General features: G+C 40.0%; 8 non-coding genes across 8 annotated transcripts; all 8 read right to left on the reverse strand.

Annotated features, from left to right (window-relative positions):
* Window positions 1-1,972: 1,972 nt before the first annotated feature.
* On the reverse strand, window positions 1,973-2,113 carry LOC140550380 (U4 spliceosomal RNA). The gene has a single exon (XR_011979084.1). It is a non-coding gene; the product is annotated as a U4 spliceosomal RNA (small nuclear RNA).
* Window positions 2,114-4,552: 2,439 nt separating this feature from the next.
* On the reverse strand, window positions 4,553-4,693 carry LOC140550381 (U4 spliceosomal RNA). Its single transcript, XR_011979085.1, has one exon. It is a non-coding gene; the product is annotated as a U4 spliceosomal RNA (small nuclear RNA).
* A 2,439-nt stretch (window positions 4,694-7,132) lies between these two features.
* LOC140550382 (U4 spliceosomal RNA) lies at window positions 7,133-7,273 on the reverse strand. Its single transcript, XR_011979086.1, has one exon. It is a non-coding gene; the product is annotated as a U4 spliceosomal RNA (small nuclear RNA).
* A 2,438-nt stretch (window positions 7,274-9,711) lies between these two features.
* Window positions 9,712-9,852, reverse strand: LOC140550407 (U4 spliceosomal RNA). The gene has a single exon (XR_011979110.1). It is a non-coding gene; the product is annotated as a U4 spliceosomal RNA (small nuclear RNA).
* A 2,440-nt stretch (window positions 9,853-12,292) lies between these two features.
* LOC140550384 (U4 spliceosomal RNA) lies at window positions 12,293-12,433 on the reverse strand. The gene has a single exon (XR_011979088.1). It is a non-coding gene; the product is annotated as a U4 spliceosomal RNA (small nuclear RNA).
* Window positions 12,434-14,872: 2,439 nt separating this feature from the next.
* Window positions 14,873-15,013, reverse strand: LOC140550385 (U4 spliceosomal RNA). The gene has a single exon (XR_011979089.1). It is a non-coding gene; the product is annotated as a U4 spliceosomal RNA (small nuclear RNA).
* A 2,439-nt stretch (window positions 15,014-17,452) lies between these two features.
* Window positions 17,453-17,593, reverse strand: LOC140550386 (U4 spliceosomal RNA). Its single transcript, XR_011979090.1, has one exon. It is a non-coding gene; the product is annotated as a U4 spliceosomal RNA (small nuclear RNA).
* Window positions 17,594-20,031: 2,438 nt separating this feature from the next.
* On the reverse strand, window positions 20,032-20,172 carry LOC140550387 (U4 spliceosomal RNA). Its single transcript, XR_011979091.1, has one exon. It is a non-coding gene; the product is annotated as a U4 spliceosomal RNA (small nuclear RNA).
* Between the last annotated feature and the right edge of the window lie 2,297 nt (window positions 20,173-22,469).

The following is a 22,469-nucleotide window of genomic DNA, read 5'->3' on the forward strand; positions in this document are numbered from 1 at the left end:
TTGATGCTTATGTAAGATTAATGATGTTTGTGTTATGCATTTGTTTTAACAAAAGGGATTCTCCTAAGTCAGGCAGGGGAAGTGTTCAGAAAGTCTCTGCAGGGACCGCTTTGAATTTGGTGTATCCAAATCCCAGGCTGCTTTATGATGCCACCCCTGATTAAATCATTAAACTGTATCCGGTAGCTAAAACTGGTAAACAGAGGACCTCTAATTTAAAAAGGAGTGGAAAATGCTTCCTTTTTTCTGGTACCAACCTAGCCACTGTGTTTTGGACCAGCTGCAGGCGAGACAGGGTTGACTGCCCAGGAGCAACCACAGAATATGGTTTTGTGTAAAAAATATACCCATATGCATTTGTCGGTGAGTTCATATCTGTGATTGTTATTTACTATTCAATTCTAAGTTGTGTGGAGAGTTCACCTGGGCTTGGAAGTAAAATAGTTTTAGTAAATGAAATAATGAAACAGTTCATTTAATTAGACGTATTATCTATATCACTGTGCTATGTTAACCAGCGATGAAAAAAAATAACAAATCAATACCTTAACAGGCGTGGTCTTTGTGCTCCATTAATTGACATTACCAGTTCATATAGGTGCCGAAAATTAGGAGATGTCGTGTTGACAGCAGTTACGGATCTGGGATTAGGATTTTATAAGTCCTATTTATGTGTATTTTGGGTGACAATATCTGATCCCAAATCCCAGATCCGCTTCATAGGTTTCTTTTTGCTTATGTTTTATCCTTTTGAAATGTGATGCAGTGAAACTTTCTGAGGGTTAAGCACGGGAGTTTTATATACGCTGTTTTAGGCTAGGATACTTTTTATTGTGAACACTGACTATAACAGGTTTTCGCAGAAGCTTGTTCCGATAATCAAAAGAGCTGTCGCTGTACTTTCTATAGTGAACACTGAGTTTAACAGCTTTCCACATCCAATCAAAACAAATGTCGCTGTAATGGCTTGGCGGGTTCTACACGTGGACACCCCACTGTAGATAATTCGTGGTTTCCTAGTCCTTCTTATAAACCTCGGTGTTTATGTGACTCATTTGTTGTATTTGCCTGACTTGACCCTGGGTATAGACGGGTTTCTCTGTGACGTCATCACAGAGGCGGTCGCGCACCCCCGGGACAGAAAGCGACAGAGAGCAGCAGCCTGCACGCTATTGAGCAAAAATAACAAAGGGTTGTCTTGCAGTAAACTACAAAAAACGCAGAGAAGATGGATGGTTTAATATTCAGAGGGAAACCGTAAAGAGAATTTAAATCGAAAAAAAAAGAACAAATGAAAGCAAACAAACTGATCCAACTGAAACTGAATTTTATTATTGGGTCAAAAAGAAAACATTAGGAAATCTGCGATGATTCCAGCAGTTGACTGATCCAGTAACCCTGTGACTCGTGCCCTGTCAAGGGGGTTCTCCTGCCATACGTGCAATAATTTTGGATAGGCTCCGGTCCCACCGTGACTCCGAGCGGGAAGAAACAGAAAGTAAGATGAATGAGTAAGTTTGGTGCTAATGCTAAGCAGCTTGGCACTTAACAGAATTCGTTACAAAGCATAATGTGACATTTTGCTGCTTAACCCTTACTTCATTACTAGTCAGCTTTGATCTTGTAGCATTTGACCTAGAAACGAACCAGTAATAACAAACGCGAGGTCATGTTTAAAAACAATATAATCCTAGCGATGCACTTCGATATTACTGGAAGTCGATGTATATGAGTCTTAGAAAGCAATGCTATTGTAAAAGTCTTATTTCATTAAGTTTTAGCTGTACAGGATCAAGCTATGAACTAATCAACAACAGATTCCTCCTTTGTGGTTGCGTGCTTATTAGACTCAAAGACCTCGCTTCTATTTTAAGTCCGAAAGTATATAAAACACTGCATTGCATGTACCACATCCCTAATGACGCCAACCAAAAAACACTCTAACAAACCTATTTTTAACCAGACTCGTCAGTCCCCGTAGAGACTGTCAAAAATTGCCAGTACCGACTATATTGCAAGTCGTTACGGCGGGGTATTGGGTAAAGTTTTCAACTAGCAATAATCGCGCCTCGGATAAACCTCATAGGCTACGATACTGCCACTGCGCAAAGCTGACTTCACGTTCCGTGGAGTTGAAGACTTTAGGGTCTGCGCTACTGACCTCACTGACGGTGTGTTCCCAAATCATGCTTAAAACCCTCTCAAACCACTAAACAAGGGGACTACACAACAGGTGAAGCTTTTTAACCAAAGTAATGTGCAAATCAACACTGCGAGCATTCATTTAGAAAAGTCCGCGTAAAGTTAACGAAAAGGCAGCGATGCATGTTGGGTAGCGAGAGGAGAGTGTTGGTAAATTAGAAGTAGAGGTAGGTATGAGTTTGGACAGTTAATTAGCATAGAAACATTGAGTAGGTTAAACAAAATAGCACTTTTCCTATCCTCTGAACAACAAGCCAGAAGATCAGCTTGGATTATTTCGTTCAAGATATTTATTGCTGCATTACAAGAAAAAAAAATGAATGGCAAGTAACATAAAACACCTCATATGCAATCATGAATTTCAGAAATGCAACGAAAATTGATGCTTATGTAAGATTAATGATGTTTGTGTTATGCATTTGTTTTAACAAAAGGGATTCTCCTAAGTCAGGCAGGGGAAGTGTTCAGAAAGTCTCTGCAGGGACCGCTTTGAATTTGGTGTATCCAAATCCCAGGCTGCTTTATGATGCCACCCCTGATTAAATCATTAAACTGTATCCGGTAGCTAAAACTGGTAAACAGAGGACCTCTAATTTAAAAAGGAGTGGAAAATGCTTCCTTTTTTCTGGTACCAACCTAGCCACTGTGTTTTGGACCAGCTGCAGGCGAGACAGGGTTGACTGCCCAGGAGCAACCACAGAATATGGTTTTGTGTAAAAAATATACCCATATGCATTTGTCGGTGAGTTCATATCTGTGATCGTTATTTACTATTCAATTCTAAGTTGTGTGGAGAGTTCACCTGGGCTTGGAAGTAAAATAGTTTTAGTAAATGAAATAATGAAACAGTTCATTTAATTAGACGTATTATCTATATCACTGTGCTATGTTAACCAGCGATGAAAAAAAATAACAAATCAATACCTTAACAGGCGTGGTCTTTGTGCTCCATTAATTGACATTACCAGTTCATATAGGTGCCGAAAATTAGGAGATGTCGTGTTGACAGCAGTTACGGATCTGGGATTAGGATTTTATAAGTCCTATTTATGTGTATTTTGGGTGACAATATCTGATCCCAAATCCCAGATCCGCTTCATAGGTTTCTTTTTGCTTATGTTTTATCCTTTTGAAATGTGACGCAGTGAAACTTTCTGAGGGTTAAGCACGGGAGTTTTATATACGCTGTTTTAGGCTAGGATACTTTCTATTGTGAACACTGACTGTAACAGGTTTTCGCAGAAGCTTGTTCCGATAATCAAAAGAGCTGTCGCTGTACTTTCTATAGTGAACACTGAGTTTAACAGCTTTCCACATCCAATCAAAACAAATGTCGCTGTAATGGCTTAGCGGGTTCTACACGTGGACACCCCACTGTAGATAATTCGTGGTTTCCTAGTCCTTCTTATAAACCTCGGTGTTTATGTGACTCATTTGTTGTATTTGCCTGACTTGACCCTGGGTATAGACGGGTTTCTCTGTGACGTCATCACAGAGGCGGTCGCGCACCCCCGGGACAGAAAGCGACAGAGAGCAGCAGCCTGCACGCTATTGAGCAAAAATAACAAAGGGTTGTCTTGCAGTAAACTACAAAAAACGCAGAGAAGATGGATGGTTTAATATTCAGAGGGAAACCGTAAAGAGAATTTAAATCGAAAAAAAAGAACAAATGAAAGCAAACAAACTGATCCAACTGAAACTGAATTTTATTATTGGGTCAAAAAGAAAACATTAGGAAATCTGCGATGATTCCAGCAGTTGACTGATCCAGTAACCCTGTGACTCGTGCCCTGTCAAGGGGGTTCTCCTGCCATACGTGCAATAATTTTGGATAGGCTCCGGTCCCACCGTGACTCCGAGCGGGAAGAAACAGAAAGTAAGATGAATGAGTAAGTTTGGTGCTAATGCTAAGCAGCTTGGCACTTAACAGAATTCGTTACAAAGCATAATGTGACATTTTGCTGCTTAACCCTTACTTCATTACTAGTCAGCTTTGATCTTGTAGCATTTGACCTAGAAACGAACCAGTAATAACAAACGCGAGGTCATGTTTAAAAACAATATAATCCTAGTGATGCACTTCGATATTACTGGAAGTCGATGTATATGAGTCTTAGAAAGCAATGCTATTGTAAAAGTCTTATTTCATTAAGTTTTAGCTGTACAGGATCAAGCTATGAACTAATCAACAACAGATTCCCCCCTTGTGGTTGCGTGCTTATTAGACTCAAAGACCTCGCTTCTATTTTAAGTCCGAAAGTATATAAAACACTGCATTGCATGTACCACATCCCTAATGACGCCAACCAAAAAACACTCTAACAAACCTATTTTTAACCAGACTCGTCAGTCCCCGTAGAGACTGTCAAAAATTGCCAGTACCGACTATATTGCAAGTCGTTACGGCGGGGTATTGGGTAAAGTTTTCAACTAGCAATAATCGCGCCTCGGATAAACCTCATAGGCTACGATACTGCCACTGCGCAAAGCTGACTTCACGTTCCGTGGAGTTGAAGACTTTAGGGTCTGCGCTACTGACCTCACTGACGGTGTGTTCCCAAATCATGCTTAAAACCCTCTCAAACCACTAAACAAGGGGACTACACAACAGGTGAAGCTTTTTAACCAAAGTAATGTGCAAATCAACACTGCGAGCATTCATTTAGAAAAGTCCGCGTAAAGTTAACGAAAAGGCAGCGATGCATGTTGGGTAGCGAGAGGAGAGTGTTGGTAAATTAGAAGTAGAGGTAGGTATGAGTTTGGACAGTTAATTAGCATAGAAACATTGAGTAGGTTCCACAAAATAGCCCTTTTCCTATCCTCTGAACAACAAGCCAGAAGATCAGCTTGGATTATTTCGTTCAAGATATTTATTGCTGCATTGCAAGAAAAAAAATGAATGGCAAGTAACATAAAACACCTCATATGCAATCATGAATTTCAGAAATGCAACGAAAATTGATGCTTATGTAAGATTAATGATGTTTGTGTTATGCATTTGTTTTAACAAAAGGGATTCTCCTAAGTCAGGCAGGGGAAGTGTTCAGAAAGTCTCTGCAGGGACCGCTTTGAATTTGGTGTATCCAAATCCCAGGCTGCTTTATGATGCCACCCCTGATTAAATCATTAAACTGTATCCGGTAGCTAAAACTGGTAAACAGAGGACCTCTAATTTAAAAAGGAGTGGAAAATGCTTCCTTTTTTCTGGTACCAACCTAGCCACTGTGTTTTGGACCAGCTGCAGGCGAGACAGGGTTGACTGCCCAGGAGCAACCACAGAATATGGTTTTGTGTAAAAAATATACCCATATGCATTTGTCGGTGAGTTCATATCTGTGATTGTTATTTACTATTCAATTCTAAGTTGTGTGGAGAGTTCACCTGGGCTTGGAAGTAAAATAGTTTTAGTAAATGAAATAATGAAACAGTTCATTTAATTAGACGTATTATCTATATCACTGTGCTACGTTAACCAGCGATTAAAAAAAATAACAAATCAATACCTTAACAGGCGTGGTCTTTGTGCTCCATTAATTGACATTACCAGTTCATATAGGTGCCGAAAATTAGGAGATGTCGTGTTGACAGCAGTTACGGATCTGGGATTAGGATTTTATAAGTCCTATTTATGTGTATTTTGGGTGACAATATCTGATCCCAAATCCCAGATCCGCTTCATAGGTTTCTTTTTGCTTATGTTTTATCCTTTTGAAATGTGACGCAGTGAAACTTTCTGAGGGTTAAGCACGGGAGTTTTATATACGCTGTTTTAGGCTAGGATACTTTTTATTGTGAACACTGACTGTAACAGGTTTTCGCAGAAGCTTGTTCCGATAATCAAAAGAGCTGTCGCTGTACTTTCTATAGTGAACACTGAGTTTAACAGCTTTCCACATCCAATCAAAACAAATGTCGCTGTAATGGCTTGGCGGGTTCTACACGTGGACACCCCACTGTAGATAATTCGTGGTTTCCTAGTCCTTCTTATAAACCTCGGTGTTTATGTGACTCATTTGTTGTATTTGCCTGACTTGACCCTGGGTATAGACGGGTTTCTCTGTGACGTCATCACAGAGGCGGTCGCGCACCCCCGGGACAGAAAGCGACAGAGAGCAGCAGCCTGCACGCTATTGAGCAAAAATAACAAAGGGTTGTCTTGCAGTAAACTACAAAAAACGCAGAGAAGATGGATGGTTTAATATTCAGAGGGAAACCGTAAAGAGAATTTAAATCGAAAAAAAAAGAACAAATGAAAGCAAACAAACTGATCCAACTGAAACTGAATTTTATTATTGGGTCAAAAAGAAAACATTAGGAAATCTGCGATGATTCCAGCAGTTGACTGATCCAGTAACCCTGTGACTCGTGCCCTGTCAAGGGGGTTCTCCTGCCATACGTGCAATAATTTTGGATAGGCTCCGGTCCCACCGTGACTCCGAGCGGGAAGAAACAGAAAGTAAGATGAATGAGTAAGTTTGGTGCTAATGCTAAGCAGCTTGGCACTTAACAGAATTCGTTACAAAGCATAATGTGACATTTTGCTGCTTAACCCTTACTTCATTACTAGTCAGCTTTGATCTTGTAGCATTTGACCTAGAAACGAACCAGTAATAACAAACGCGAGGTCATGTTTAAAAACAATATAATCCTAGCGATGCACTTCGATATTACTGGAAGTCGATGTATATGAGTCTTAGAAAGCAATGCTATTGTAAAAGTCTTATTTCATTAAGTTTTAGCTGTACAGGATCAAGCTATGAACTAATCAACAACAGATTCCTCCTTTGTGGTTGCGTGCTTATTAGACTCAAAGACCTCGCTTCTATTTTAAGTCCGAAAGTATATAAAACACTGCATTGCATGTACCACATCCCTAATGACGCCAACCAAAAAACACTCTAACAAACCTATTTTTAACCAGACTCGTCAGTCCCCGTAGAGACTGTCAAAAATTGCCAGTACCGACTATATTGCAAGTCGTTACGGCGGGGTATTGGGTAAAGTTTTCAACTAGCAATAATCGCGCCTCGGATAAACCTCATAGGCTACGATACTGCCACTGCGCAAAGCTGACTTCACGTTCCGTGGAGTTGAAGACTTTAGGGTCTGCGCTACTGACCTCACTGACGGTGTGTTCCCAAATCATGCTTAAAACCCTCTCAAACCACTAAACAAGGGGACTACACAACAGGTGAAGCTTTTTAACCAAAGTAATGTGCAAATCAACACTGCGAGCATTCATTTAGAAAAGTCCGCGTAAAGTTAACGAAAAGGCAGCGATGCATGTTGGGTAGCGAGAGGAGAGTGTTGGTAAATTAGAAGTAGAGGTAGGTATGAGTTTGGACAGTTAATTAGCATAGAAACATTGAGTAGGTTAAACAAAATAGCACTTTTCCTATCCTCTGAACAACAAGCCAGAAGATCAGCTTGGATTATTTCGTTCAAGATATTTATTGCTGCATTACAAGAAAAAAAAATGAATGGCAAGTAACATAAAACACCTCATATGCAATCATGAATTTCAGAAATGCAACGAAAATTGATGCTTATGTAAGATTAATGATGTTTGTGTTATGCATTTGTTTTAACAAAAGGGATTCTCCTAAGTCAGGCAGGGGAAGTGTTCAGAAAGTCTCTGCAGGGACCGCTTTGAATTTGGTGTATCCAAATCCCAGGCTGCTTTATGATGCCACCCCTGATTAAATCATTAAACTGTATCCGGTAGCTAAAACTGGTAAACAGAGGACCTCTAATTTAAAAAGGAGTGGAAAATGCTTCCTTTTTTCTGGTACCAACCTAGCCACTGTGTTTTGGACCAGCTGCAGGCGAGACAGGGTTGACTGCCCAGGAGCAACCACAGAATATGGTTTTGTGTAAAAAATATACCCATATGCATTTGTCGGTGAGTTCATATCTGTGATCGTTATTTACTATTCAATTCTAAGTTGTGTGGAGAGTTCACCTGGGCTTGGAAGTAAAATAGTTTTAGTAAATGAAATAATGAAACAGTTCATTTAATTAGACGTATTATCTATATCACTGTGCTATGTTAACCAGCGATGAAAAAAAATAACAAATCAATACCTTAACAGGCGTGGTCTTTGTGCTCCATTAATTGACATTACCAGTTCATATAGGTGCCGAAAATTAGGAGATGTCGTGTTGACAGCAGTTACGGATCTGGGATTAGGATTTTATAAGTCCTATTTATGTGTATTTTGGGTGACAATATCTGATCCCAAATCCCAGATCCGCTTCATAGGTTTCTTTTTGCTTATGTTTTATCCTTTTGAAATGTGACGCAGTGAAACTTTCTGAGGGTTAAGCACGGGAGTTTTATATACGCTGTTTTAGGCTAGGATACTTTCTATTGTGAACACTGACTGTAACAGGTTTTCGCAGAAGCTTGTTCCGATAATCAAAAGAGCTGTCGCTGTACTTTCTATAGTGAACACTGAGTTTAACAGCTTTCCACATCCAATCAAAACAAATGTCGCTGTAATGGCTTAGCGGGTTCTACACGTGGACACCCCACTGTAGATAATTCGTGGTTTCCTAGTCCTTCTTATAAACCTCGGTGTTTATGTGACTCATTTGTTGTATTTGCCTGACTTGACCCTGGGTATAGACGGGTTTCTCTGTGACGTCATCACAGAGGCGGTCGCGCACCCCCGGGACAGAAAGCGACAGAGAGCAGCAGCCTGCACGCTATTGAGCAAAAATAACAAAGGGTTGTCTTGCAGTAAACTACAAAAAACGCAGAGAAGATGGATGGTTTAATATTCAGAGGGAAACCGTAAAGAGAATTTAAATCGAAAAAAAAGAACAAATGAAAGCAAACAAACTGATCCAACTGAAACTGAATTTTATTATTGGGTCAAAAAGAAAACATTAGGAAATCTGCGATGATTCCAGCAGTTGACTGATCCAGTAACCCTGTGACTCGTGCCCTGTCAAGGGGGTTCTCCTGCCATACGTGCAATAATTTTGGATAGGCTCCGGTCCCACCGTGACTCCGAGCGGGAAGAAACAGAAAGTAAGATGAATGAGTAAGTTTGGTGCTAATGCTAAGCAGCTTGGCACTTAACAGAATTCGTTACAAAGCATAATGTGACATTTTGCTGCTTAACCCTTACTTCATTACTAGTCAGCTTTGATCTTGTACATTTGACCTAGAAACGAACCAGTAATAACAAACGCGAGGTCATGTTTAAAAACAATATAATCCTAGTGATGCACTTCGATATTACTGGAAGTCGATGTATATGAGTCTTAGAAAGCAATGCTATTGTAAAAGTCTTATTTCATTAAGTTTTAGCTGTACAGGATCAAGCTATGAACTGGTCAACAACAGATTCCCCCCTTGTGGTTGCGTGCTTATTAGACTCAAAGACCTCGCTTCTATTTTAAGTCCGAAAGTATATAAAACACTGCATTGCATGTACCACATCCCTAATGACGCCAACCAAAAAACACTCTAACAAACCTATTTTTAACCAGACTCGTCAGTCCCCGTAGAGACTGTCAAAAATTGCCAGTACCGACTATATTGCAAGTCGTTACGGCGGGGTATTGGGTAAAGTTTTCAACTAGCAATAATCGCGCCTCGGATAAACCTCATAGGCCACGATACTGCCACTGCGCAAAGCTGACTTCACGTTCCGTGGAGTTGAAGACTTTAGGGTCTGCGCTACTGACCTCACTGACGGTGTGTTCCCAAATCATGCTTAAAACCCTCTCAAACCACTAAACAAGGGGACTACACAACAGGTGAAGCTTTTTAACCAAAGTAATGTGCAAATCAACACTGCGAGCATTCATTTAGAAAAGTCCGCGTAAAGTTAACGAAAAGGCAGCGATGCATGTTGGGTAGCGAGAGGAGAGTGTTGGTAAATTAGAAGTAGAGGTAGGTATGAGTTTGGACAGTTAATTAGCATAGAAACATTGAGTAGGTTCCACAAAATAGCCCTTTTCCTATCCTCTGAACAACAAGCCAGAAGATCAGCTTGGATTATTTCGTTCAAGATATTGATTGCTGCATTACAAGAAAAAAAAATGAATGGCAAGTAACATAAAACACCTCATATGCAATCATGAATTTCAGAAATGCAACGAAAATTGATGCTTATGTAAGATTAATGATGTTTGTGTTATGCATTTGTTTTAACAAAAGGGATTCTCCTAAGTCAGGCAGGGGAAGTGTTCAGAAAGTCTCTGCAGGGACCGCTTTGAATTTGGTGTATCCAAATCCCAGGCTGCTTTATGATGCCACCCCTGATTAAATCATTAAACTGTATCCGGTAGCTAAAACTGGTAAACAGAGGACCTCTAATTTAAAAAGGAGTGGAAAATGCTTCCTTTTTTCTGGTACCAACCTAGCCACTGTGTTTTGGACCAGCTGCAGGCGAGACAGGGTTGACTGCCCAGGAGCAACCACAGAATATGGTTTTGTGTAAAAAATATACCCATATGCATTTGTCGGTGAGTTCATATCTGTGATTGTTATTTACTATTCAATTCTAAGTTGTGTGGAGAGTTCACCTGGGCTTGGAAGTAAAATAGTTTTAGTAAATGAAATAATGAAACAGTTCATTTAATTAGACGTATTATCTATATCACTGTGCTATGTTAACCAGCGATGAAAAAAAATAACAAATCAATACCTTAACAGGCGTGGTCTTTGTGCTCCATTAATTGACATTACCAGTTCATATAGGTGCCGAAAATTAGGAGATGTCGTGTTGACAGCAGTTACGGATCTGGGATTAGGATTTTATAAGTCCTATTTATGTGTATTTTGGGTGACAATATCTGATCCCAAATCCCAGATCCGCTTCATAGGTTTCTTTTTGCTTATGTTTTATCCTTTTGAAATGTGATGCAGTGAAACTTTCTGAGGGTTAAGCACGGGAGTTTTATATACGCTGTTTTAGGCTAGGATACTTTTTATTGTGAACACTGACTATAACAGGTTTTCGCAGAAGCTTGTTCCGATAATCAAAAGAGCTGTCGCTGTACTTTCTATAGTGAACACTGAGTTTAACAGCTTTCCACATCCAATCAAAACAAATGTCGCTGTAATGGCTTGGCGGGTTCTACACGTGGACACCCCACTGTAGATAATTCGTGGTTTCCTAGTCCTTCTTATAAACCTCGGTGTTTATGTGACTCATTTGTTGTATTTGCCTGACTTGACCCTGGGTATAGACGGGTTTCTCTGTGACGTCATCACAGAGGCGGTCGCGCACCCCCGGGACAGAAAGCGACAGAGAGCAGCAGCCTGCACGCTATTGAGCAAAAATAACAAAGGGTTGTCTTGCAGTAAACTACAAAAAACGCAGAGAAGATGGATGGTTTAATATTCAGAGGGAAACCGTAAAGAGAATTTAAATCGAAAAAAAAAGAACAAATGAAAGCAAACAAACTGATCCAACTGAAACTGAATTTTATTATTGGGTCAAAAAGAAAACATTAGGAAATCTGCGATGATTCCAGCAGTTGACTGATCCAGTAACCCTGTGACTCGTGCCCTGTCAAGGGGGTTCTCCTGCCATACGTGCAATAATTTTGGATAGGCTCCGGTCCCACCGTGACTCCGAGCGGGAAGAAACAGAAAGTAAGATGAATGAGTAAGTTTGGTGCTAATGCTAAGCAGCTTGGCACTTAACAGAATTCGTTACAAAGCATAATGTGACATTTTGCTGCTTAACCCTTACTTCATTACTAGTCAGCTTTGATCTTGTAGCATTTGACCTAGAAACGAACCAGTAATAACAAACGCGAGGTCATGTTTAAAAACAATATAATCCTAGCGATGCACTTCGATATTACTGGAAGTCGATGTATATGAGTCTTAGAAAGCAATGCTATTGTAAAAGTCTTATTTCATTAAGTTTTAGCTGTACAGGATCAAGCTATGAACTAATCAACAACAGATTCCTCCTTTGTGGTTGCGTGCTTATTAGACTCAAAGACCTCGCTTCTATTTTAAGTCCGAAAGTATATAAAACACTGCATTGCATGTACCACATCCCTAATGACGCCAACCAAAAAACACTCTAACAAACCTATTTTTAACCAGACTCGTCAGTCCCCGTAGAGACTGTCAAAAATTGCCAGTACCGACTATATTGCAAGTCGTTACGGCGGGGTATTGGGTAAAGTTTTCAACTAGCAATAATCGCGCCTCGGATAAACCTCATAGGCTACGATACTGCCACTGCGCAAAGCTGACTTCACGTTCCGTGGAGTTGAAGACTTTAGGGTCTGCGCTACTGACCTCACTGACGGTGTGTTCCCAAATCATGCTTAAAACCCTCTCAAACCACTAAACAAGGGGACTACACAACAGGTGAAGCTTTTTAACCAAAGTAATGTGCAAATCAACACTGCGAGCATTCATTTAGAAAAGTCCGCGTAAAGTTAACGAAAAGGCAGCGATGCATGTTGGGTAGCGAGAGGAGAGTGTTGGTAAATTAGAAGTAGAGGTAGGTATGAGTTTGGACAGTTAATTAGCATAGAAACATTGAGTAGGTTAAACAAAATAGCACTTTTCCTATCCTCTGAACAACAAGCCAGAAGATCAGCTTGGATTATTTCGTTCAAGATATTTATTGCTGCATTACAAGAAAAAAAAATGAATGGCAAGTAACATAAAACACCTCATATGCAATCATGAATTTCAGAAATGCAACGAAAATTGATGCTTATGTAAGATTAATGATGTTTGTGTTATGCATTTGTTTTAACAAAAGGGATTCTCCTAAGTCAGGCAGGGGAAGTGTTCAGAAAGTCTCTGCAGGGACCGCTTTGAATTTGGTGTATCCAAATCCCAGGCTGCTTTATGATGCCACCCCTGATTAAATCATTAAACTGTATCCGGTAGCTAAAACTGGTAAACAGAGGACCTCTAATTTAAAAAGGAGTGGAAAATGCTTCCTTTTTTCTGGTACCAACCTAGCCACTGTGTTTTGGACCAGCTGCAGGCGAGACAGGGTTGACTGCCCAGGAGCAACCACAGAATATGGTTTTGTGTAAAAAATATACCCATATGCATTTGTCGGTGAGTTCATATCTGTGATTGTTATTTACTATTCAATTCTAAGTTGTGTGGAGAGTTCACCTGGGCTTGGAAGTAAAATAGTTTTAGTAAATGAAATAATGAAACAGTTCATTTAATTAGACGTATTATCTATATCACTGTGCTATGTTAACCAGCGATGAAAAAAAATAACAAATCAATACCTTAACAGGCGTGGTCTTTGTGCTCCATTAATTGACATTACCAGTTCATATAGGTGCCGAAAATTAGGAGATGTCGTGTTGACAGCAGTTACGGATCTGGGATTAGGATTTTATAAGTCCTATTTATGTGTATTTTGGGTGACAATATCTGATCCCAAATCCCAGATCCGCTTCATAGGTTTCTTTTTGCTTATGTTTTATCCTTTTGAAATGTGACGCAGTGAAACTTTCTGAGGGTTAAGCACGGGAGTTTTATATACGCTGTTTTAGGCTAGGATACTTTCTATTGTGAACACTGACTGTAACAGGTTTTCGCAGAAGCTTGTTCCGATAATCAAAAGAGCTGTCGCTGTACTTTCTATAGTGAACACTGAGTTTAACAGCTTTCCACATCCAATCAAAACAAATGTCGCTGTAATGGCTTAGCGGGTTCTACACGTGGACACCCCACTGTAGATAATTCGTGGTTTCCTAGTCCTTCTTATAAACCTCGGTGTTTATGTGACTCATTTGTTGTATTTGCCTGACTTGACCCTGGGTATAGACGGGTTTCTCTGTGACGTCATCACAGAGGCGGTCGCGCACCCCCGGGACAGAAAGCGACAGAGAGCAGCAGCCTGCACGCTATTGAGCAAAAATAACAAAGGGTTGTCTTGCAGTAAACTACAAAAAACGCAGAGAAGATGGATGGTTTAATATTCAGAGGGAAACCGTAAAGAGAATTTAAATCGAAAAAAAAGAACAAATGAAAGCAAACAAACTGATCCAACTGAAACTGAATTTTATTATTGGGTCAAAAAGAAAACATTAGGAAATCTGCGATGATTCCAGCAGTTGACTGATCCAGTAACCCTGTGACTCGTGCCCTGTCAAGGGGGTTCTCCTGCCATACGTGCAATAATTTTGGATAGGCTCCGGTCCCACCGTGACTCCGAGCGGGAAGAAACAGAAAGTAAGATGAATGAGTAAGTTTGGTGCTAATGCTAAGCAGCTTGGCACTTAACAGAATTCGTTACAAAGCATAATGTGACATTTTGCTGCTTAACCCTTACTTCATTACTAGTCAGCTTTGATCTTGTAGCATTTGACCTAGAAACGAACCAGTAATAACAAACGCGAGGTCATGTTTAAAAACAATATAATCCTAGTGATGCACTTCGATATTACTGGAAGTCGATGTATATGAGTCTTAGAAAGCAATGCTATTGTAAAAGTCTTATTTCATTAAGTTTTAGCTGTACAGGATCAAGCTATGAACTAATCAACAACAGATTCCCCCCTTGTGGTTGCGTGCTTATTAGACTCAAAGACCTCGCTTCTATTTTAAGTCCGAAAGTATATAAAACACTGCATTGCATGTACCACATCCCTAATGACGCCAACCAAAAAACACTCTAACAAACCTATTTTTAACCAGACTCGTCAGTCCCCGTAGAGACTGTCAAAAATTGCCAGTACCGACTATATTGCAAGTCGTTACGGCGGGGTATTGGGTAAAGTTTTCAACTAGCAATAATCGCGCCTCGGATAAACCTCATAGGCTACGATACTGCCACTGCGCAAAGCTGACTTCACGTTCCGTGGAGTTGAAGACTTTAGGGTCTGCGCTACTGACCTCACTGACGGTGTGTTCCCAAATCATGCTTAAAACCCTCTCAAACCACTAAACAAGGGGACTACACAACAGGTGAAGCTTTTTAACCAAAGTAATGTGCAAATCAACACTGCGAGCATTCATTTAGAAAAGTCCGCGTAAAGTTAACGAAAAGGCAGCGATGCATGTTGGGTAGCGAGAGGAGAGTGTTGGTAAATTAGAAGTAGAGGTAGGTATGAGTTTGGACAGTTAATTAGCATAGAAACATTGAGTAGGTTCCACAAAATAGCCCTTTTCCTATCCTCTGAACAACAAGCCAGAAGATCAGCTTGGATTATTTCGTTCAAGATATTTATTGCTGCATTGCAAGAAAAAAAATGAATGGCAAGTAACATAAAACACCTCATATGCAATCATGAATTTCAGAAATGCAACGAAAATTGATGCTTATGTAAGATTAATGATGTTTGTGTTATGCATTTGTTTTAACAAAAGGGATTCTCCTAAGTCAGGCAGGGGAAGTGTTCAGAAAGTCTCTGCAGGGACCGCTTTGAATTTGGTGTATCCAAATCCCAGGCTGCTTTATGATGCCACCCCTGATTAAATCATTAAACTGTATCCGGTAGCTAAAACTGGTAAACAGAGGACCTCTAATTTAAAAAGGAGTGGAAAATGCTTCCTTTTTTCTGGTACCAACCTAGCCACTGTGTTTTGGACCAGCTGCAGGCGAGACAGGGTTGACTGCCCAGGAGCAACCACAGAATATGGTTTTGTGTAAAAAATATACCCATATGCATTTGTCGGTGAGTTCATATCTGTGATTGTTATTTACTATTCAATTCTAAGTTGTGTGGAGAGTTCACCTGGGCTTGGAAGTAAAATAGTTTTAGTAAATGAAATAATGAAACAGTTCATTTAATTAGACGTATTATCTATATCACTGTGCTACGTTAACCAGCGATTAAAAAAAATAACAAATCAATACCTTAACAGGCGTGGTCTTTGTGCTCCATTAATTGACATTACCAGTTCATATAGGTGCCGAAAATTAGGAGATGTCGTGTTGACAGCAGTTACGGATCTGGGATTAGGATTTTATAAGTCCTATTTATGTGTATTTTGGGTGACAATATCTGATCCCAAATCCCAGATCCGCTTCATAGGTTTCTTTTTGCTTATGTTTTATCCTTTTGAAATGTGACGCAGTGAAACTTTCTGAGGGTTAAGCACGGGAGTTTTATATACGCTGTTTTAGGCTAGGATACTTTTTATTGTGAACACTGACTGTAACAGGTTTTCGCAGAAGCTTGTTCCGATAATCAAAAGAGCTGTCGCTGTACTTTCTATAGTGAACACTGAGTTTAACAGCTTTCCACATCCAATCAAAACAAATGTCGCTGTAATGGCTTGGCGGGTTCTACACGTGGACACCCCACTGTAGATAATTCGTGGTTTCCTAGTCCTTCTTATAAACCTCGGTGTTTATGTGACTCATTTGTTGTATTTGCCTGACTTGACCCTGGGTATAGACGGGTTTCTCTGTGACGTCATCACAGAGGCGGTCGCGCACCCCCGGGACAGAAAGCGACAGAGAGCAGCAGCCTGCACGCTATTGAGCAAAAATAACAAAGGGTTGTCTTGCAGTAAACTACAAAAAACGCAGAGAAGATGGATGGTTTAATATTCAGAGGGAAACCGTAAAGAGAATTTATATCGAAAAAAAAAGAACAAATGAAAGCAAACAAACTGATCCAACTGAAACTGAATTTTATTATTGGGTCAAAAAGAAAACATTAGGAAATCTGCGATGATTCCAGCAGTTGACTGATCCAGTAACCCTGTGACTCGTGCCCTGTCAAGGGGGTTCTCCTGCCATACGTGCAATAATTTTGGATAGGCTCCGGTCCCACCGTGACTCCGAGCGGGAAGAAACAGAAAGTAAGATGAATGAGTAAGTTTGGTGCTAATGCTAAGCAGCTTGGCACTTAACAGAATTCGTTACAAAGCATAATGTGACATTTTGCTGCTTAACCCTTACTTCATTACTAGTCAGCTTTGATCTTGTAGCATTTGACCTAGAAACGAACCAGTAATAACAAACGCGAGGTCATGTTTAAAAACAATATAATCCTAGTGATGCACTTCGATATTACTGGAAGTCGATGTATATGAGTCTTAGAAAGCAATGCTATTGTAAAAGTCTTATTTCATTAAGTTTTAGCTGTACAGGATCAAGCTATGAACTAATCAACAACAGATTCCTCCTTTGTGGTTGCGTGCTTATTAGACTCAAAGACCTCGCTTCTATTTTAAGTCCGAAAGTATATAAAACACTGCATTGCATGTACCACATCCCTAATGACGCCAACCAAAAAACACTCTAACAAACCTATTTTTAACCAGACTCGTCAGTCCCCGTAGAGACTGTCAAAAATTGCCAGTACCGACTATATTGCAAGTCGTTACGGCGGGGTATTGGGTAAAGTTTTCAACTAGCAATAATCGCGCCTCGGATAAACCTCATAGGCTACGATACTGCCACTGCGCAAAGCTGACTTCACGTTCCGTGGAGTTGAAGACTTTAGGGTCTGCGCTACTGACCTCACTGACGGTGTGTTCCCAAATCATGCTTAAAACCCTCTCAAACCACTAAACAAGGGGACTACACAACAGGTGAAGCTTTTTAACCAAAGTAATGTGCAAATCAACACTGCGAGCATTCATTTAGAAAAGTCCGCGTAAAGTTAACGAAAAGGCAGCGATGCATGTTGGGTAGCGAGAGGAGAGTGTTGGTAAATTAGAAGTAGAGGTAGGTATGAGTTTGGACAGTTAATTAGCATAGAAACATTGAGTAGGTTAAACAAAATAGCACTTTTCCTATCCTCTGAACAACAAGCCAGAAGATCAGCTTGGATTATTTCGTTCAAGATATTTATTGCTGCATTACAAGAAAAAAAAATGAATGGCAAGTAACATAAAACACCTCATATGCAATCATGAATTTCAGAAATGCAACGAAAATTGATGCTTATGTAAGATTAATGATGTTTGTGTTATGCATTTGTTTTAACAAAAGGGATTCTCCTAAGTCAGGCAGGGGAAGTGTTCAGAAAGTCTCTGCAGGGACCGCTTTGAATTTGGTGTATCCAAATCCCAGGCTGCTTTATGATGCCACCCCTGATTAAATCATTAAACTGTATCCGGTAGCTAAAACTGGTAAACAGAGGACCTCTAATTTAAAAAGGAGTGGAAAATGCTTCCTTTTTTCTGGTACCAACCTAGCCACTGTGTTTTGGACCAGCTGCAGGCGAGACAGGGTTGACTGCCCAGGAGCAACCACAGAATATGGTTTTGTGTAAAAAATATACCCATATGCATTTGTCGGTGAGTTCATATCTGTGATTGTTATTTACTATTCAATTCTAAGTTGTGTGGAGAGTTCACCTGGGCTTGGAAGTAAAATAGTTTTAGTAAATGAAATAATGAAACAGTTCATTTAATTAGACGTATTATCTATATCACTGTGCTATGTTAACCAGCGATGAAAAAAAATAACAAATCAATACCTTAACAGGCGTGGTCTTTGTGCTCCATTAATTGACATTACCAGTTCATATAGGTGCCGAAAATTAGGAGATGTCGTGTTGACAGCAGTTACGGATCTGGGATTAGGATTTTATAAGTCCTATTTATGTGTATTTTGGGTGACAATATCTGATCCCAAATCCCAGATCCGCTTCATAGGTTTCTTTTTGCTTATGTTTTATCCTTTTGAAATGTGACGCAGTGAAACTTTCTGAGGGTTAAGCACGGGAGTTTTATATACGCTGTTTTAGGCTAGGATACTTTCTATTGTGAACACTGACTGTAACAGGTTTTCGCAGAAGCTTGTTCCGATAATCAAAAGAGCTGTCGCTGTACTTTCTATAGTGAACACTGAGTTTAACAGCTTTCCACATCCAATCAAAACAAATGTCGCTGTAATGGCTTAGCGGGTTCTACACGTGGACACCCCACTGTAGATAATTCGTGGTTTCCTAGTCCTTCTTATAAACCTCGGTGTTTATGTGACTCATTTGTTGTATTTGCCTGACTTGACCCTGGGTATAGACGGGTTTCTCTGTGACGTCATCACAGAGGCGGTCGCGCACCCCCGGGACAGAAAGCGACAGAGAGCAGCAGCCTGCACGCTATTGAGCAAAAATAACAAAGGGTTGTCTTGCAGTAAACTACAAAAAACGCAGAGAAGATGGATGGTTTAATATTCAGAGGGAAACCGTAAAGAGAATTTAAATCGAAAAAAAAGAACAAATGAAAGCAAACAAACTGATCCAACTGAAACTGAATTTTATTATTGGGTCAAAAAGAAAACATTAGGAAATCTGCGATGATTCCAGCAGTTGACTGATCCAGTAACCCTGTGACTCGTGCCCTGTCAAGGGGGTTCTCCTGCCATACGTGCAATAATTTTGGATAGGCTCCGGTCCCACCGTGACTCCGAGCGGGAAGAAACAGAAAGTAAGATGAATGAGTAAGTTTGGTGCTAATGCTAAGCAGCTTGGCACTTAACAGAATTCGTTACAAAGCATAATGTGACATTTTGCTGCTTAACCCTTACTTCATTACTAGTCAGCTTTGATCTTGTACATTTGACCTAGAAACGAACCAGTAATAACAAACGCGAGGTCATGTTTAAAAACAATATAATCCTAGTGATGCACTTCGATATTACTGGAAGTCGATGTATATGAGTCTTAGAAAGCAATGCTATTGTAAAAGTCTTATTTCATTAAGTTTTAGCTGTACAGGATCAAGCTATGAACTGGTCAACAACAGATTCCCCCCTTGTGGTTGCGTGCTTATTAGACTCAAAGACCTCGCTTCTATTTTAAGTCCGAAAGTATATAAAACACTGCATTGCATGTACCACATCCCTAATGACGCCAACCAAAAAACACTCTAACAAACCTATTTTTAACCAGACTCGTCAGTCCCCGTAGAGACTGTCAAAAATTGCCAGTACCGACTATATTGCAAGTCGTTACGGCGGGGTATTGGGTAAAGTTTTCAACTAGCAATAATCGCGCCTCGGATAAACCTCATAGGCTACGATACTGCCACTGCGCAAAGCTGACTTCACGTTCCGTGGAGTTGAAGACTTTAGGGTCTGCGCTACTGACCTCACTGACGGTGTGTTCCCAAATCATGCTTAAAACCCTCTCAAACCACTAAACAAGGGGACTACACAACAGGTGAAGCTTTTTAACCAAAGTAATGTGCAAATCAACACTGCGAGCATTCATTTAGAAAAGTCCGCGTAAAGTTAACGAAAAGGCAGCGATGCATGTTGGGTAGCGAGAGGAGAGTGTTGGTAAATTAGAAGTAGAGGTAGGTATGAGTTTGGACAGTTAATTAGCATAGAAACATTGAGTAGGTTCCACAAAATAGCCCTTTTCCTATCCTCTGAACAACAAGCCAGAAGATCAGCTTGGATTATTTCGTTCAAGATATTGATTGCTGCATTACAAGAAAAAAAAATGAATGGCAAGTAACATAAAACACCTCATATGCAATCATGAATTTCAGAAATGCAACGAAAATTGATGCTTATGTAAGATTAATGATGTTTGTGTTATGCATTTGTTTTAACAAAAGGGATTCTCCTAAGTCAGGCAGGGGAAGTGTTCAGAAAGTCTCTGCAGGGACCGCTTTGAATTTGGTGTATCCAAATCCCAGGCTGCTTTATGATGCCACCCCTGATTAAATCATTAAACTGTATCCGGTAGCTAAAACTGGTAAACAGAGGACCTCTAATTTAAAAAGGAGTGGAAAATGCTTCCTTTTTTCTGGTACCAACCTAGCCACTGTGTTTTGGACCAGCTGCAGGCGAGACAGGGTTGACTGCCCAGGAGCAACCACAGAATATGGTTTTGTGTAAAAAATATACCCATATGCATTTGTCGGTGAGTTCATATCTGTGATTGTTATTTACTATTCAATTCTAAGTTGTGTGGAGAGTTCACCTGGGCTTGGAAGTAAAATAGTTTTAGTAAATGAAATAATGAAACAGTTCATTTAATTAGACGTATTATCTATATCACTGTGCTATGTTAACCAGCGATGAAAAAAAATAACAAATCAATACCTTAACAGGCGTGGTCTTTGTGCTCCATTAATTGACATTACCAGTTCATATAGGTGCCGAAAATTAGGAGATGTCGTGTTGACAGCAGTTACGGATCTGGGATTAGGATTTTATAAGTCCTATTTATGTGTATTTTGGGTGACAATATCTGATCCCAAATCCCAGATCCGCTTCATAGGTTTCTTTTTGCTTATGTTTTATCCTTTTGAAATGTGATGCAGTGAAACTTTCTGAGGGTTAAGCACGGGAGTTTTATATACGCTGTTTTAGGCTAGGATACTTTTTATTGTGAACACTGACTATAACAGGTTTTCGCAGAAGCTTGTTCCGATAATCAAAAGAGCTGTCGCTGTACTTTCTATAGTGAACACTGAGTTTAACAGCTTTCCACATCCAATCAAAACAAATGTCGCTGTAATGGCTTGGCGGGTTCTACACGTGGACACCCCACTGTAGATAATTCGTGGTTTCCTAGTCCTTCTTATAAACCTCGGTGTTTATGTGACTCATTTGTTGTATTTGCCTGACTTGACCCTGGGTATAGACGGGTTTCTCTGTGACGTCATCACAGAGGCGGTCGCGCACCCCCGGGACAGAAAGCGACAGAGAGCATCAGCCTGCACGCTATTGAGCAAAAATAACAAAGGGTTGTCTTGCAGTAAACTACAAAAAACGCAGAGAAGATGGATGGTTTAATATTCAGAGGGAAACCGTAAAGAGAATTTAAATCGAAAAAAAAAGAACAAATGAAAGCAAACAAACTGATCCAACTGAAACTGAATTTTATTATTGGGTCAAAAAGAAAACATTAGGAAATCTGCGATGATTCCAGCAGTTGACTGATCCAGTAACCCTGTGACTCGTGCCCTGTCAAGGGGGTTCTCCTGCCATACGTGCAATAATTTTGGATAGGCTCCGGTCCCACCGTGACTCCGAGCGGGAAGAAACAGAAAGTAAGATGAATGAGTAAGTTTGGTGCTAATGCTAAGCAGCTTGGCACTTAACAGAATTCGTTACAAAGCATAATGTGACATTTTGCTGCTTAACCCTTACTTCATTACTAGTCAGCTTTGATCTTGTAGCATTTGACCTAGAAACGAACCAGTAATAACAAACGCGAGGTCATGTTTAAAAACAATATAATCCTAGTGATGCACTTCGATATTACTGGAAGTCGATGTATATGAGTCTTAGAAAGCAATGCTATTGTAAAAGTCTTATTTCATTAAGTTTTAGCTGTACAGGATCAAGCTATGAACTAATCAACAACAGATTCCTCCTTTG

The sequence above is a fragment of the Salminus brasiliensis genome, chromosome 2 (assembly GCF_030463535.1).
Source record: "Salminus brasiliensis chromosome 2, fSalBra1.hap2, whole genome shotgun sequence".
NCBI classification, from domain to species: domain Eukaryota; kingdom Metazoa; phylum Chordata; class Actinopteri; order Characiformes; family Bryconidae; genus Salminus; species Salminus brasiliensis.